Below are 18,982 nucleotides of genomic sequence, written 5' to 3' on the forward strand. Positions count from 1 at the left end.
TGTTCTTTTCACTTCACCAATTTGGACTATTTTGCGTATGTCCTTTACATGAAATTCAAATAAAAATCCATTTAAATTACAGGTTGTAATGCAACAAAATAGGGAAAATGCCAAGGTTGATGAATACCTTTGCAAGGCACTGTTCCTACCTACCTACCTAGGTACATTGTACAGTCTGGTTGCTGTGCAAAGGTTGAGGGTTATGCCATATTTCTTTATATTAGGCTAGATATTGTTTTAAATGTAATCTCTGTGCCTATGCACATTTATGCATGTTCAACTAGTCTACCCTAATAGTGTTATGCTGCCACAGTTCAAATGTCGTTTAATCTGTGCAATGGAGTATGACTGTATACCTCTCGATGGATTGAACATTATGCTGGATTTCAAGCAGCAGATGACTCAAGAGGATCTGAATGGCAGTTTGATCATGACAACACTCCTCCCACAGTGTTCCCTGAACTTACTGTAAGTTTCTTATGAATTACAATTTCATCATGTCCACCTCTCCCATCATCTGCTGATCACCAGGTCTCTTAGCTACAGATAATGTGATTTATCCAAAGATTTTTGGTATCCATTATTGGGAGTTACAGGATAGGTACTGTTTGGTGTAGCACAGAATTTTCAACCAACATAACATGCTGACCAGACCACTCATCCGGGTGTGCCATTGCGCATGTTGATTTTGTTCCCAACACCAGACGTTATCAAGACACGTGGGTTGAAATATCAAAACAAACTCTGAACTAACTATATTAATTTGGGGACAGGTCATTAAGCATTAAACACTTATGGCAATTTAGCTAGCTAGCTCACTGTATCTAGCAAATGTGTCCTCGGATATTAACATTGGTTGTTATTTTACCTGAAATGCACAAGGTCCTCTACACAGATAATTAATCCACAGATAAAAGGGTAAAAGTTTGTTTCTAGTAATATCTCCTTATTCAGGCTTCCTCTTCTTTGGGCTTTATATGGCAACCAACTTTAAGGTGCATTACCACTACCAACTGGACTGGAGTGTGGGCCTCAGTTAATCTTTCAATCACCCATGTGGCTATATGCTCCTAAAAATCTATGAAGAGATGGCACGTGGGTATATGCTCCTAAAAACCAATGAGGAGATGGGAGAGGTGGGACTTGCAGCGTATCAAGTGTCACAAATAGAACCAAGTTCTATTTCAGCGCCTGATAACGGAGACGCGCACAAGCAGTGTGGGTGCAATGATTGAATAACATGCATGTGTACATTTATTTTGCAATGCTTGCGCACGCAATGAGAGCAGCGTGGTCAGTATGTTAGCTTGGCTGCTGACTTTGTCCTCGATTCATGGATACAGGAGTCTCTCAAAATGTCCAGTTGCAGAGGGTCATTTTAGAAAACGCTTGGTTATTAAAATAAATACTTTTTTTGCTCCATGAAGTAATCCAACAATGTGTGTGCCACCATCTTGTCTTTTTCAAGTCTTCTCTCCTTGATCGAGATAGGTATCTGTCATCATGCCATGCAATACTTTGGGGATACTCACCTGTCTCGATCAATGAGAGAAGAATTGAAATAGATAAGATGGCGACGTACACTGTTGGATTACTTAATGGAGAATTAAAACTAATAATAATAACAAAGCATTTTCCAATGGACCCCATGCAACTGGACACAAACATTTTGAGACTCCTTTTTCCATGAATCGAGGATGAAGACCGCATCACCCAGGTAAGGTTGGTTGAACATTTTCTGTGCAACACCAAACAGTACCTTTCCTGTAACTCCCAGTAATGGGCACCAACAATATTTGGTGAAATCACATTATCTTTTGTAACAATTTGTAGCTACAATTCTCTATACTTTCCTTCACCTGAGAAACACTGAACTGTACTACGCTGTACTGTATTTTTTGTATGTTACTTTTACTATATAACATTATTGTTGAATACCCAGCTCTCTTTTTGAGTTATCATTACATATTGTATACTCCCCTGTATTTTAGATTTTGACAAATAAACATTATCTGGATATATCTGAATGTCTTACATATGTCTGATGCTACAGAGCCCTGTACAGCTTGTATAAATATATTCTGTGAATCCATATAGGCAGACAAATGTAGAGGATTTATCGAAAATATCCAAGGTCCTTTATTCAGCTTTGGTACACTGGCAATGGTGTTTGGCATGGTGGGCTGTGAAAGCAGAATGCTTGTGGCGAATAATCTTGTCCTATCTGTGGTGTATTGCCAGCTTGATAAGACAGCTGATGTAGGCTTCGCCGACCTTAACCACCAACTGTTTGGACCATTTGCAGAAGATTTGCTGGAGTAGAGAAGCAGGTACGGGGAGTCAAACATTGGAACAAGACAGGAACAGGGTCAGCACACAAGGACACATGACAATCAATGCTGAGTCGGGGAACAGAGCGGGGGAACAGACAGATATAGGTGAGGTAATGACAGAGGTGATTGAGTCCAGGTGAGTCTAATAATAGCTGATGCGCGTGATGGGGGAAGGCAGGTGTGCGTAATGATGGTGGCAGGTGTACGTAATGCTGGGGAGTCTGGCACCCTCGAGCACCAGGAGGGAACAGCGGGAGCAGCTGTGACAGTACCCCCGCCTCTAGGGGTGCCATCCGGCATCCCACCTGGGCGAGCCTGACTGGCCAGCCGAGGCAGAGGCGCTGGACAAGCCAGCTGGGCGTGAAATCCTGACTAACTGGCAGAGGCGGGAGAGCCTGGCGAGCCAGCTGAGTCCTGACGTGGGATGGGCCTCTTCCGAGCCAACCCGGGGCAAGAAACCTCTCGAGCCAGCTTGATGAGTTGGCTTAGGCACCCCTGGTTGCATCGATGGCAGCTCCCAGACCCGACGTCTCCACCAACTGGAAAGCCATCACTCCCCGATGCTTAGTTTGGTTGCTTCAGCATTCTGTGAGGAGCAATGCTGGAGTAGAGAAGCAGGTACGGAGAGTCAAACATTTAATCTGAACAGACATGGAACAAGACAGGAACAACGTCAGCACACGGGTATTACAGGGCTATATGACAATCAATGTTGAAGCGGGGAACAGAGTGGGGGAACAGACAGATATACGGGAGATATACGGGAGGTAATGACAGAGGTGAGTCCAATAATCGCTGATGCGCGTGACGGGAGAAGGCAGGTGTGCGTAATGATGGTGGCAGGAGTGTGCAATGCTGTGGAGCCTGGAGGCCAAGGGGGGAAGAGCAGGAGTAGGCGTGACAACACGGTTGTTGTGTTACCATTTTACACTTTTTGTGGAAGGGACGTAGGGCAACACGCCTTTGTTGGTAAAGGTGTCAACCTGTTGGGACCTAAGTGTTTAGAGACAGACTAGTGTATTGTTTAGGGACAATGAGGGACATTGGGTGCTGCTTTTGAGAGGAAAGTGAATTGGCTGGGGTGAGGGGCTGCAGAACTTATGAAAAGTCTTGGAGGGCAGATTTTACACTGTACGTAATTGTTGTGTATGGAAATGAAAGAGAAATGGCACCTTCTTCACAATCGTTCTCATAAAGAACAAGACATTTACTGTCTCTAAGCACAACCAAAACCCCCTTCCTCATCTCAAAGACCTATCTGTAAACTCCCCCCAGCCCATTGACTTCAACAGATCATTCTAGTCAAAAGCAGCAGGGGATTTTTGGAAACTTGTCTTGGTATTGTGTTTTTAGAATCAGCAGAGAGAAGAATGAGGTGGTTGTCATTACTGTTGTAGTCTTGATTTTATACCTTTCAGTGTCTCTTGCTTGCTTTTTGTCCCACAATCTTGTTTTGCTCCATGAGGAAGGACTTTGCTCCATGTGGAAGGACTCCAGATATCTTGATTTTCACAAAGAGAAAAGGTAAAAAGAAAAAAGTGGTAGACTAAATTGATTATATGGTCTTGAAGGTGCTCTGTGTTTCCTCAGGCTACATCTAACCACCTGTCACTATAGCTAACCTATAACCCCATAACACAAACACTACCCAATTCATGTTTATGCCATGCTTACTGTAAATGTATCTATCTTAGCTGTCAGCTTCTACATATTTTTGACAACTTACCATCACCTTGTGCGGAGCTACAGTAAAGGTTGGAAAAACATGCTGGTGGAATCAGATTATGTACCTTTACAGTATGTATTGATCTCTATTAGACTGGCTAGTTTAGCACACCTAACATGGACATTTCAATAGTGTCAGCTTGCTGTTCGCTAGTTAGCTTCACTAAATTGGCAGCAAGATTGCTAGCCAGTTGAGAACCAACAAACGTTCATCATTACTACCAACACATCAAGAGTGAGTTAGCTATATCGACAATTCTATGTATTTTTTATTTATATGTATTTTTCTTTTTACCCTATTTTCTCCCCAATTGGTAGTTACATATCGTTGCAACTCCTGCACGGATTCGGGAGAGGCAAAGGTCAAGAGCCAAGCGTCCTCTGAAACACAACCCTGCCAAGCCGCACTGCTTCTTGACACACTGCTTGCTTAATACAGAAGCCGGCCGCCCAAATGTGTCAGAAGAAACAAGTACAACAGGCGACCGTCTCAGCGTGCATGCGTCTGGCCCGCCACAGGAGTCGCTAGAGCGGAATGGGACAAGGACAAGGACAGCCCGTCCGGCCAAACCTTCCCCTAAACCAGACGATACTGGGTCAATTGTACATCGCCTCATGGGTCTCACGGTCGCGGAAATTGATTGACAGTGTGTATCCAAAATATAGCTAGCTATATGATTTAGCTGATGGCTTTCAGAGTTCAATACAGAACTGTAACGTTAGCTAGCGTAGCTAATTTACCTAGTCCAGCCAACGTTACTTCTAATCGAGAATCTTCCCTTTTGTTGTGAAGGGGAGATAATTATGGTATCGCATCACTTCTCAGCTAATGTCTAAATGGATTCCCCATCCGTTCAGCCTGAAAATCCCTTTGATAACCTTTGATCACTGTAAGCATCATTCTTGACAGCCGCAAACCACTGGCAGCATCGGGGTAAATCTCTGGTAAATCTCATTTTCGCACTTGTTTGTAATTTGCACAGCCAGACAGACCACCACACAGACATGATGACAAATGTTAGTACTACATTACCTGTAAATAAGAGTGAGTTATTACAAAATATACAATTTACAATCATACTTATCTTAATCAGATATAGTAAACTTTGTACATTCAACTCTGGGATGGCCACAATTGCTCTTGAAGAGCTACAGGGTTATGCAGGCATTCTTGTTCAAGCCCAGCTCTACCACACCTGATTCTACTGTTCAAGGTCTTGATGAACAGCTGAGGTCTTGATGAACAGCTGAGTAGTAGAATCAGATGTGGTAGCACTAGGCTTGAACAAAAAAAGCCTGCATAACCCTGTGGCTCATCAATAACACTTTTGGTAACTCCTGATATAAAAACTGTGACAAATGACAAACTGCTGAGAAACAAAGTCATTAAACAAGTACAAAACACTTTTAAGAATACATATTTACAAATCTGACTATTGAATACGTGCTTAAAATCCTTTAGCTACAAATGTTCTTAGTAATTGTGTACACAGCTGTCCAACTCCAATAAAACAGCACACATTCCCACATGTATAAATGTCAGTATGAATACAAAAACAGATGTGAGTACTCACAGATTTGGAACAGAACATACATAAGTGCTACTGATTGTGTGCGTTGTACTGTGTGCATATGAATAAGCGTAAGTCGTTTGTCAGCTCCACGTGGGCCAGCTGGAGTACTGATTGAACATTTATTTCTCTTGTTTGGTAAAAATAAAAAATCTAAAATACGGTTGATGTGTTGAAAACAGTTTAATTTGATCACATAGCTAACCAATTTAGCAAGCATGGCATTTTCTTTTTGACTGCACACAGGTCGGTGTAAGCAAGCAATGAGCATTATGATGTTGTTGTTTTACCTGGATTCTTCATGTGTAACCCACACCCCTACTACTTTTTACTTTTGCTAGCTAGCTACCTTCCTTTTGCTTCTCATCCAACATGTGTTATCTAGCTAGCTAGCTAGCTAGCTACAGCTGCTAGCCGTCGACTAGCTAGCTGCTACTGTTGCGCAGCAGCCGAGTTGCACCCGGTTTTAGAACTTTGAGATTCGGCTGAAAAGATGTTAGCATTGTCAGAAATGTTATAAAAAGGTAGCACATTGTTGGTTCATATTCGGCAGGAATTTGCACGTGAGAGCGATAAATTGTGAATTTAATAAAAACAGTTGCACCTACAACCTTTTACAGTCCAAATTGATCTATGTCTAATGGTCACCTTATGGACGCTGTAGCCTCGTTTTAATCCGACGTCTGGAATTTGATCTAGATTTGGGCAAACAATTGTCTGACAACCTTAATATTAACTACCCTGTCAAAAATCCGGTATAGTGGATCTTGATAACGGTCGGACGGATGACTACGAGAGGCGGGGGAGTGTGTTGTGTACCTCCAATCAAGTTGATTTGCGAATATTCTTCGACATCGGTGTCATATTGGCTTAGATATGATGGTAGCGTTGAGCGTCAACCAATTAATTATTAATGAGTCCTGATGGGAATAGGGCCCATTCAAACTTTAGAAAGGCACAAGCAATCAACCCGGTGTTGATTGGGATTGAAATCATCACACTGAATTGGTTCAATTGTTTGAGGAGAAACAATAGAAGATTGTCAAGATGGAGAGAAATGTCTCCAAATCTGATTGACATCTGTGGGGTATAAGGATTTAGAAGCTTGAAGATGAAAATTCAACTGCAAGTCTAAGGAGAATATAAAGATTTATACTGTATAAACACATTTTGCCAAAAGATCAGACATAGAGTGGCATGACGTTGTTTTTTTGTGTTGCTTAATGAATACTGTGATTTTAGGTTGCTTAAAAACTGTAATGGGAAAATCATGTACATAACTGAGATTTAACACTGCTGCATAAATAAATATTTATATATTGTGAACAAAGCTACCTAGAATAACCATTGTAAACATGTTCATTTAGTTCTATTTGCATCTATTTGCATGAATTAAACATTTTACTGTCTAAGAAAAAAATTATAGGTTAATGAAAATTGTAGGTTAATGAAATTGTCTGTGCTTGCCTTCTACATGATCAAAACACTGCTTTACAAGACATCAGAAAGTGTAAGAGATGAAAACATGTCTTTTTTTTACATTCTGGACCATGAGACAACTGAAGTTTTTGTCCTCCTTTGAGTGGTCATTTATTGGTCAATCATATTTTTGTAATTTCACAGAGAAAATACAGAACAATATTGTGCAAGGGAAAGCTTGTATTTAGTCCTTTGAAGATAACGACCTCTGGGTATGAATAGGTTCCATTATATTGTCATGATTTCTCCTAAATGAATGTGTTTCCTTCAAGGGCACAATTTACAGTAGTCAGTGGCATCTCTCTCTGTCTCTGTTGGGGTCTCTTTCTGAGTCTCTGTGTGTGTCTCTCTCTGTCTGCCTTCCTATTCAGCTCATATTCAGTGTCCAGATGCTGGCCCGGGAAACAGAATCAGAGTTTAATAGTGGCCGAGACAGTTATCTGAAAGGCTGCGGATCCGAAGGTAACCGCCAGGTTCTGCCTCAGTCGCACCCCCTTGGAACCCTATTACCCAGAGCTAAAGATCCATATGCTCATGTGTTCATTTACCTCTACTTTACGCACACATTTTTGTGGTCACTCTCACTTCACATTTCTCACTGTCAGTCATGAATGATAATGATATGTTTTACCAGTGAAATGTCCATGCAGAATCTGCATGCAACCATTTGATCTCAATCAGTTTCATGTGAATATGCATTTTGATCGTCTTGAGTTGTGTACAGTGTTGTTTGGAAGAACGGTGTTGTTTTGAATTATGTACAGTGTTGTTTGGAAGAACGGTGTTGTTTTGAATTATGTACAGTGAGTGAATTTTATAGCAGGTGTTGTTAACAAAATGTAGTATACTTGTGTTTTGTTTCAATCAAAGCACATATTTTGCCTTTTGACTTTTTTGTCTTACAGTAATGTTATACTATGTTATTACATTTGGTTCTGTTATGTAGAACAGTATCATTATGTGATCTTGCAGACATTGATACAGCTTTGATCTAACTTTATTTTAAAAGAGCACCATTCTCCATTCATCACCCAAATAGCCTGTTCTCTGGGCAGCCAAATGAGTAAAGCAGAGACTGTGCGCTTCGAAGCTTTAGCTATTGGGAAGAGAGTTCCGGAGAATTCGGACCCTCATCCTCTCCTTATGTGAAAAGGAGAAGCAGCCGGTAGGAAAGACTATGGTGTTGTGGCTCTTTCTGTATCCATCACCCTCAGCTTCAAATTCACACAATCACTCCTCATCTGTTTACTGTGATTGCCAATGTGTTGGTGGGTGTCCTGCTGATGCAAAATAGCATTCAAGGGGCTACTCAAGGGTGGTGTATGAGGTGAGCTCCTTACTGCCACACAAAAATGAACCATTTTGAGACCAACATAGTAATCTATTACAGCCTATTGAAGGTAGATATGATTGAGTTCAATTAATCATGTTTTATGTCTAGTTTGAGATATTAAACAGCAATATTATATATACACTACCGTTCAAAAGTGTGGGGTCACTTAGTAATGCCCTTGTTTTTTAAATTAAAGTACATTTTTGTCCATTAAAATAACATAAAATTGATCAGAAATGCAGTGTAGACATTGTTAATGTTGTAAATGACTATTGGCAGCTGGAAACGGCAGATTTTTTTATGGCATTTCTACGTAGGCGTACACAGGCCCATTATCAGCAAACATTACTCCTGTGTTCCAATGGTACGTTGTGTTAGCTAATCCAAGTTTATAATTTTAAAAGGCTAATTGATCATTAGAAAACCCTTTTGCAATTATGTTGGCACAGCTGAAAACTGTTGTACTGATTAAAGAAGCAATAAAACTGGCCTTCTGTAGACGAGTTGAGTATCTGGAGCAACAGCATTTGTGGGTTCGATTACAGGCTCAAAATGTCCAGAAAAAATGTACTTTCTTCTGAAACTCGTCAGTCTATTCTTGTTCTGAGAGATGAAGGCTATTCCATACGAGAAATTGCCAAGAAACTGAAGATCTCGTACAATACTGTGTACTTCTCACTTCACAGAACAGCGTAAACTGTCTCTAACCACAATAGAAAGAGGAGTGGGAGGCCCCGGTGCACAACTGAGCAAGAGGACAAGTACATTAGAGTGTCTAGTTTGAGAAACAGACGCTTCACAAGTCCTCAACTGGCAGCTTCATTAAATAGTACCCGCAAAACACTCAACATCAACAGTGAAGAGGAGACTCTGGGATGCTGGCCTTCTAGGCAGAGTTCCTCTGTCAAGTGTTGGTGTTCTTTTGCCCATCTTAATCTTTTCTTTTTATTGGCCAGTCTGAGATATGGCTTCTTTTTTTTTGCAACTCTGCCTAGAAGGCCAGCATCCCGGAGTCGCCTCTTCACTGTTGATGTTGAGACTGGTGATTTGCGTGTACTATTTAATTGGAACTCTAGGGGCAGTTTTGGGGAAAAAAACGTTCCCGTTTTAAACAGGATATTTTGTCAGGAAAAGATGCTAGAATATGCATATAATTGAGCTTTCGATAGAAAACACTCTAACGTTTCCAAAACTGTAAAAATATTGTCTGTGAGTATAACAGAACTGATGTTGCAAGCGAAAGCCTGAGAAAAATCCAATCCGGAAGTGCCCCAGGTTTTGAAAGTGCTGCGTTCCAATGACTCCCTATATGGCTGTGAATGTACCATCAACGAGCTTACGCTTTCTACGTATTCCCCAAGTGGTCTACAGCATTGTGACGTAGTTTTACGCATTTCTGTTGAAGAATAGCCGTATGGGGGCACATTGCGTAAGTGGTCACATGGTGGCTCCGAGAGAGATTCTCGCGTAAAGTACAGAATTGTCCCGACCGATATATTATCGAATAGATATTAGAAAAACACCTAGAGGATGGATTCTAAACAACGTTTGCCATGTTTCTGTCGATATTATGGAGCTAATTTGGAAAAAAAATCGGCATGGTGGTGACTGCAATTTCCGGGCGATTTCTCAGCCAAACGTGAAGAACAAACGGAGCTGTTTCACCTACAAAAATACTATTTGGGGAAAAAATGAACTTTGGCTATCTACCTGGGAGTCTCGTGAGTGAAAACATCCGAAGTTCATCACAGGTAAACAATTTAATTTGATTGCTTTTCTGATTTCCGTGACAAGGTTGCTTGCTAGTAGCAAGGCATAATGCTATGCTAGGCTATTATAAACTTACACAAATGCTTGTCTAGCGTTGGCTATAAAGCATATTTTGAAAATCTGAGATGACAGGGTGATTAACAAAAGGCTAAGCTGTGTCTGAATATATTTCATTTGTGATTTTCATGAATAGGAATAATTTCTAGGGATATTTATGTCCGCTGCGTTATGCTAATTAGTTTCAGGCGATGATTACGCTCCCGCATGCAGGTTTGGGAGTCGCTAGAGGTGAAGATGCCAGTTTGAACCATTTTAACATTCTGTCATAAAAAGCACATGAAAAAAAACATGTTTTCCCATCTCAAGGGGTTAAAAAAATGAATGACTAGAGTAAGTGCCTTTTAAGTGCCAAATAAAGTAACAGGTTTGACTGTAACATGGTTGACGATTTCATGTGAAATCAGCCATAAATCCCCTTGGAACCTTGTTGTGTGCAACAGAGAGGAGCAATTGAATGGAAGCGTCACCGTACTACAATTGGGATCATTTGCTTTGATCTTTTGACTTGAGAACTACAAGGTTCTGCAAGGTTGAATATCCAATAATGTTTGGAGACCAAAGGTTTTTTCCAATTTTAACTTATTTGAATAGAAATAAGGAATTCTTTAAGAGAAGTGCAAAGTTTGCCAATATATTTTGCCACAACTGTTTGAACTTTAAATAGATATACTGCATATACAGTCAGGTCCAAAATTATTGTCACCCTTGATAGTGATGAGAAAAAAAGACAGCTATATTCTATATTCTAAAAAAACTGGGAAAATGATATTTTATACTTAAACTCTCCTCTTCAATTCAACCAAAGGTTCAAGTCCAGAGATTTTTTTGGGGGTCAATTAACCATTTATTTTATAGTGTACTTGGGGTTATTGTCTTGCTGGATGTTGCAAAATGTTTTGTGGGTCAATTAACCGTTTCGTTTAAAGTGTGTTTGGGGTTGTTGTCTTGCTGGATTCAATTCAAACCACATGTTTTCAAATGGGGACCAAGTCTGGAGACTGAGTTGGCCATTGCAAAATGTTGGTTTTTGACTAACATTTTACTGTTACTTGGTCAAGTTCATGATGCCCAGCACCAGTGGATATAGCCCCATAAATATCCCCATAGCATCAAAGATCCACCACCATATTTTACAGTAGGTATGAGGTACTTTCCTGGATATGCACCTGTCGAAAAACTGATGATATGCAGAAAATAACCTCAAACCTTCTGTCCTGGGGCGCTTGTTAAGGTCAATGACATCATGAACTTAACCAAGTTCCAGGATATTTCAGCCAAAAACCTGGTTGCCTCTGCCAGGAAGCTGAAACCTGACCGCAAGGGATGTTCCAGCAAGACAATAAATGCCAATTACACATCAAAATTCACAAAGAAATAGTTCATTAATTGACCACAAAATCAACATTTTGCAATGGCCATCTCAGTCTCTGGATTTGAACCCCATTAAAAACCTGTGGTAGTCCAGAAGCGCAGACGAAGGATATCAAGGATCTGGAAAAATTCTGTATAGAGAAATGGACTAATATGATCTCCTATTTATTTATTATTTAACCTTTATTTAACTAGGCAAGTCAGTTAAGAACAACTTATTATTTACAATCACGGATTCCAATCTCATAAAACATTTTATAAAAAAGGCTCAGTGTCGTTATCCTAGCAAGGGGAGGGTGCTGAAGTATTAGAAACAGGGATTCCAATCATTTTGACCTGACTTTTAGAGATTTTTGTATTACTTGTTAAATAAAATCTTTCTCTTCAAAACTGTATTTGTATAAAATAATATGATGTTCCCAGCTCAGTATCTGTTATTTTATACAGTCTTTTTTGCCGATCATTTTGGACCTGACTGTATGTATTTTGCTGTTTATTATCTCAAACTGTTATCTCAATCTGGTTGTGCATTGTCCCTTCTCAAATAAACATAACAAATAAAGGACCATAGGATGGGATGGCACAAAACATGAAGCCACAGAGCCACCTTTACTTCACCCTGGCTAACCATGCTCCTGTCGTGATCATACAGCATACTGTATGTAAGTCCATCCATTAGACACAGATTGTGCATGTTTTATGTCGTCTGGGTGGAGAACTCTACAATTTGGGAGACATGTACAGAGACAGCTCTATCACCCTCACATTTTAACATTCCATCTGGAGATCCATTGGTATTTACAGTTCCCATGATGAAAGATGGGAGAGAGGGAAGTCAGTGAAAAATAACATTCCCGGTCCTCCGACTAAGACCCAAACTACTGTTGCATTATAGATGTCCTACTTTACATGTGCAGGGGTCCACCAACACACCACCCCCCCCCCCCCCCAGGGACAAAAACAACCTATTTTTTCAACCCACATTGTCTCACCCACCATTGGGGAGATGAGGCGCCACTTAAAGTGGTATTGTCTGGGTTTGAACAAAGATATTCATCCCTTTTACTCACATCTGCTGACATATGAGCACTGATGTGATACAGATACATTGGTTCTGTTGAATTATGCATTGCATGGTGTTGTGCATCAGATTACTGTTACTCTATCCGGATTTGACTAGTCAATACGTTTATGACGTTATCAAGGATGTTGTGTTTATCTGTTCATTCATTCATTTATTTATTTATATCCCAACACTCAATAATGATACTGTATGTTAAAACTACTGTACAAGCCTATCCTGATATAACACAGTATGTGAACTTCTCACCACAGTAATAACATGGCTAAACAGGGTCGGTCAGCCAAGAGCCAACGCACAATTCATGTCTGTAGATAATCCTCTGTGGAGTTTCAAAGTGAACCTACGGTCAAATAAATTGCGGTAGCAGACTGGCTTCCAAACTCGGCCTCGCCCACTCTGCCCCCGTCTTCCCCTCCATCCCTTCTCCCCCAGCCCCTTTCCCTCCCGGCCTGGTAAGTGGTCTCTCCCTCTTGAGATTCTCCTGTCCCTGCTGCCTGCCTGCCTGCCGTCGCCCCTGGCACTCCCTTTCTGTAGCTCTCACCAAATGGCTATCAGATTTAAGATCAGCCATTTAAAAAGTCAACAGCTGTGCACTTAGGATGGATTGCAGACACACTTCTGCTCACATATGTAATGCAATAACAAATACCCAATGCATTTGGGAGAAATCTCCATTTGGTGCTACAGTGATGGTATAGTTAGAGAGGATTGTTTTTGTTTCCCCATTATCCTAAATTGTTTAGCACTTAACTAATAGAATACATTGAAAACATGCCAGTGATACTGTTTTAAATGTCAGAAATTACTATCTTTAAATTTTAAATGTACACAGCACACAACTGTGCTTTTTATTATTTTAGGAAAAAAAAAATTTTACATTAAAAAAGGGATTTATCTCAAAACAAAAGTAATAATTTGACAGCTTAATGCAACAGAATCTGCACAGCCAAAGTATTGTGATAACTGCATTGCCAGTTTCTGCTGAGTGAGAGTCTGTAACCATTCTGCCCTCAGTTTCATTTCAAATTTGTACAATTCCCCCAAGTGAATTTCGCTTCAAGGTCAAGGTCTAATTAAGAAACTGTTTAAATATATTACCAAGATAAAAAAGTTGATTGCATTAACATAAATGGTCTTGCATGTGGCTTGGTAATGGATATTATCCATATGGAGTCATTCCCCCTGTGGGGTAGTGAAGTGCTCAATGCACACCCCAAAATCATATCTACAGCCAAAGGTTAACATTCCCCTGGAGTATGACAAAGAACTTTTTAAGTGTTTCATATCCGAATCCTGTACCATGAACCATTGCAGTCAATATTGGGTTAATAATTGTACCACAGAGTATAAATACAATACCGTTCAAAAGTTTGGGGTCACTTAGAAATGTCCTTGTTTTTGAAAGAAAAGCTCATTTTTTGTCCATTAAAATAACATAAAATTGATCAGAAATACAGTGTAGACATTGTTAATGTTGTAAATGACTATTGTAGCTGGAAATGGCAGATTTTTTAATGAAATATCTACATAGGCGTACAGAGGCCCATTATCAGCAACCATCACTCCTGCATTCCAATGGCACGTTGTGTTAGCTAATCCAAGTTAATCATTTTCTAAGGCTAATTGATCATTAGAAAACCATTTTGTAATAATGATAGAACAGCTGAAAACTGTTGTACTGATTAAAGAAGCAATAAAACTGGCCATCTTTAGACTAGTTGAGTTGTAAAGCTGATTAATATCCAAGTCATTGATACCCCTAGTTATGTAGCAGTTACATGAGTAGGATCAAGAGCATGATGGAATAATTGTCTGACATGAATGTGGCCTAAAGGAGCCTCAGCTGTGTGCCCTTAATCTTCTGTGGTGACCGAGGATACTAGACCGAGGAAAACCCAACTCATACACAACATTTTCTTGCTGTGTTGAGTGTCGATCCTACTCTTTTGGCCCCTGACAGTCTTTTCTGACTGTGTTGTGTGTCAGCCCCATTCCTGTGGCCTGTGACACTCTGTGCACTGTGCTTTCACAAGTGTGGTGGAAGGGAACCGAGCCGGCATTGGTGGATAGCAGGCGATTAACTGTGACGGCGAGTGTCACATCAAACACGGATCAAGTGAACCCTTTGTGCATGTTGTGCCTTGTGCTATTAACAAGTCATGCTTGTTTTACATGGGGAGTCAAGACAGTATCACACTTGTGATATACAAGTAAATCCAAAACAAGGCTTAAAAGACTACCGTGCAGGGGCTTTGAGAAAACTCACTGTGTCAATTTTCTTGTTGCCTTTGCTCTTATGTAGTGAACATGCTGTTCGATCAAAAGGACAACTCCAGTGAGCCACCAGGTATTGACAAAACAAGTTGTTGATCTCCATTGGCTTGTTGTGATAGTAGTAACAGCAGATAGAGGGTTGCAACAATATTCTTCAAAAGAGTGAGAAGTGCAGTGCCTTTTTTTATACATTTGTATACATTGTTGAATATGTTGAATATATTTATCACACCTGCACATGCCAAGGTTTACACATGGAATATAATGTGTTATCTTAGAAAGAAAATGTGGACAGAATATTGTATTGATATGCCAGAATGCTGTTGAAGATATTCTTATCTAACAGGCTTTTTCCGAAAAGCTCACACGCTTAATTGGCACAGATCTCTCTAGCTTGAGTCTTTGCCTACAGCTATGTGCCTGTTCAAACTGATGCATGTTGGCATTAAAAAGCATCTTGGAACACGTTATTTTCTCATGCCGGTCATCCCCAACCATACAAAGGGGGAAGGAATAGGACAGCAGAAGAAAAACTCATCCAATCGGTAAAATTGTGAAGTGATGAAACAATTTCTAGAATGTTCTTTTGAAAGTCACATTTCTGGGAATGTGTAACATTTAATTGATTTTATCTGCAGGCCATAGTTGCAGTTCTTTTCCATGGTTAGAAGTTTGAAGCCTGACAGCTGTTTAAGCCTCCAGTCCACCCTCTAATGAACCATCTAGTTTCCATAGCAAAGTCAACTCCCCATCATCCATCCTACCCCAAAGCCAGTTTGTGAGGGAAATCACAATCCCAACACACCTTATGCCCAAGGATCAAAGGATCACCCTACTACATATAATTCTCATGCAAAACGAAATAAAGAGTAACTTAAAAAGTGAGACGTTTCTAACTTGGAAAAAAACCCACATCCAAACTACTGTGAACAGAGGAAAGAATTTGCTGTGGAAGTGCCTCTTGAATAATTTCCAACCAGAACCTTATAATTCCCTTTTGCACCGTAATCTCCCTATCCACATTAAGTGATATTCAGAATTAACCAGTGGCTATTAATACTTTCTATTTTAAAAAAATGTGCTGGGTTATAGCTGTCGTCCGGGTGTGTACGGGATGGGTAACATGACATTGGGGGCTTAGCCTGCCCGAAACCTCCAAACATCAACCAGGCAGTTGAATGCCATTCTCTCTAAATGAGTACGGTTTGCTATTCCCAGTAGCATGGCACTCCATTACACGGCACAGAGCTGCTCCTCCATTTGCAGTTTCAGAATCTGCCAGTTCCTCTGAGTACTGCTTGGCACTTATTCAACCAGGCCTCCTGAGCTTTTGACAGCCATTCAACTCTGCAGCCATTAAAGTTAGCACAGGCTTTTCATTAGAGGAGTTGCCTCTTCCAAAACTACCAAGATGGTGCGTCTGTTAGCAGGTCATATAATATCTCTGTCGGCAGATAATAGTCACTATGGATACACCCCACTCATTCAACTCAAACTCTGAAGTCCAGCAAGTGACTGACTTATTCCATTCATGCCTCCAGTGATTGTTCAATACATACAAGGAGAGCGTATTACATCTTCAGATCTTGTGCCAGCAATAGCTGCCATCAATTTAGGGTTTTTATTATCCTTGAATGTCTGCTTCATAAGAGTTCAGCAGTTTCCTAATCCCATGACAAGACAGGCAACTAGGATCATGGCCTGCCGTCCTGTCCAGTTGACACACTTTAATTGAGCTATTATAGTCCAATAAACAAACAAATCCAGAATATAAAAACAAGCCCAGCTGGCTGTGTCTTCGGCCTTGGTCCATCTCCTCAGCACCAGGATTACCCTACCCCTAAGGGTAGCAGCAGGGAGGTGGGGGGCTGCCGTGGCAGACAGTGATGTGGTGGTGCCATGTCTTCCCTGACTGACACACTGCTCTGTGTTCCTCTGTGTGACCAGCACTAACTCAAGGTTGAGGGGGGCCAAGCTTGATGCTAAAGAGCTTTTATAGTTGACAGGGCCTCCGACCGAAAGGGCTGGCTGACAGCCATTTTCTGGGTGGTGTGGAGCTCCATAGAGCCGAGGTGGCAGCTTGGAGAGAAAAGTGCATCCTGTATGTGGCCTTTAAGTACGATATGACGCAGACTTCAGAGTAAAGACACACAGTGCTCTATCTATTGCATGCCGCCACAGTCTTAGACCACTGCTGAGTCACAGATATCTCAGTTGGAAGTGAAATGGTTCATTAAACGCCTTGTGAAAGGGAATACAGTTATAAATGCCGGTCATTCAGAGAATTAGATTACAGTTCATTTGAATGGGTTTTCATTATTGAAGGGTTCTTTTGGTTCTAGCCATGTGTTACATGTGGATAATTATCATGGTTTCATTTGAAAATCAGTTGGGTTGTTTTGGATTCATTTCAGATGGTCGTGAGTGGAATGTGAAATTTCAAATACATATAAAAATCTTCCCACAAGTTTTATGTAATTGGTTGTTTTCTATTCAATTATATCATACAGGCATTGATGTGGCAGAAATACAATTGACTTGTTAATGTGTTTATCTAGTGGCCATAATGTAATAACATTCCTCCAACCAGCTCTCGGTGGAATTGATCATCACAGAAACCTCAGTGTCCTCATGACAGGAAATGTGTAGAAAATGTAGCCCCTGTTTTTTTCTTTCCGTGTGTGTTATTCTGTCCAGAGGAGGAAACAGTAGGCAGCGTTGTCCTGAGAATTGCCTTTGTCTTGTGGAGGTTACGGCGGCTTTGAAGACCTTGTCTGGTGGGGACCTTTCTCTTGACATGCGCTAACCCCAGACATAGCCAATGACAGATGGGCTTCAAAATGGCCTTTGAAGATCACCCTTGAGTGCTGATCAGGCACTTACTGTGGTTTCCTCTCAGGCTATCTCACAGCTCTCGGGGCTCTCAGAACTCAACCATTCAGCTGGGAGTAGTATATTACTCTATCCATGTCAAGTTTAGCAATGTGTCCATTTTATTGCTGTGTCTTCTGTCCACGCATGAATTGGAGAGTGGGAACATCCATTTCTTTATCTGTTGGTCTTTTGTCAAGCGGAGGGAAACATTCATTGAAGTGCACACTTCTCCTTTCCCCATATGTTTTCCTTGCAGACAAGACAATGGAAAGCCTCTGCAATGAAATCACGGTCAGGGAACCCTTATCAACCAATGGGAGGGAGCCAGTTGGTGGCAGTATCATGGCTCTTACCACTTGAATTCCCCTATCAAATTGAACGGACGTAGTTTGATCAGGCAGTGAAATTATCACAGAGCTGTGTGTAACTAGGCAACAGGGTGGTGGTGGAAAAGGGTCCCTGTTTAAATGGTTAACAGCGGCCTGCTGTGGGAGGGCCACATGAGTGGGCAGGCTGGCCATGTGGAACTGGGAAGGGTTATGACTGGCGACTACTGAACCACACTGCCTTAAGTGATCAAAGCAGACATGGCGGGAGGGTGGGAGGGTACAGAAGGTCTGGAGGAAGGCGGCTACAAGAGGGCATGGGACCAGGGGGAGGGAGTGGAGACCGGGGGAGGTGAGGTTCTGAAGCCAGACATTCCTTGTCTTGAGTCACTGAGGCCCCTGGATGACGGAGCACAACGCAGTAACAATGGCACCTCAGTGGTGCCCTGGTACTCTTTTAGACAGTACACAGGCAATGGTTGCCAGTAACACCCTACCTGGTACACTGCTGGGACTTTGTTATTGTAATTTCCACCACAAAGGGCAGGTAGGATTTGGCATCAAACATCAGAAATATGATTTAAAAGTTTTTTTATCACATACAGTGCCTTGCGAAAGTATTCGGCCCCCTTGAACTTTGCGACCTTGTGCCACATTTCAGGCTTCAAACATAAAGATATAAATCTGTATTTTTTTGTGAAGAATCAACAACAAGTAGGACACAATCATGAAGTGGAACGACATTTATTGTATATTTCAAACTTTTTTAACAAATTAAAAAC

General features: G+C 41.0%; 2 long non-coding RNA genes across 10 annotated transcripts in view; both read left to right on the forward strand.

The window, feature by feature from the left end:
* Nucleotides 1–18,982, forward strand: part of LOC149970794 (uncharacterized) — a 106,970-nt gene that overhangs the window by 10,219 nt on the left and 77,769 nt on the right. For 5 of the 9 annotated variants that reach the window (XR_016492885.1, XR_016492884.1, XR_016492888.1 and 2 more), the window contains exon 1: nucleotides 18,511–18,747. The exons of 1 other annotated variant lie outside the window; for it this stretch is intronic. This is a non-coding gene — a long non-coding RNA (uncharacterized LOC149970794). Of the gene's footprint in view, nucleotides 1–18,510; nucleotides 18,748–18,982 lie in introns of those variants that run through there. 3 more of the 9 variants (XR_016492883.1, XR_016492880.1, XR_016492881.1) reach the window with 3 other exon arrangements.
* On the forward strand, nucleotides 341–5,792 carry LOC149970795 (uncharacterized). Its single transcript, XR_016492890.1, has 2 exons — nucleotides 341–3,857; nucleotides 4,377–5,792. It is a non-coding gene; the product is annotated as an uncharacterized LOC149970795 (long non-coding RNA).

The sequence above is a fragment of the Oncorhynchus mykiss genome, chromosome 28, assembly GCF_057628025.1.
Source record: "Oncorhynchus mykiss isolate SJ-2025 chromosome 28, ASM5762802v1, whole genome shotgun sequence".
Classification (NCBI taxonomy): domain Eukaryota; kingdom Metazoa; phylum Chordata; class Actinopteri; order Salmoniformes; family Salmonidae; genus Oncorhynchus; species Oncorhynchus mykiss.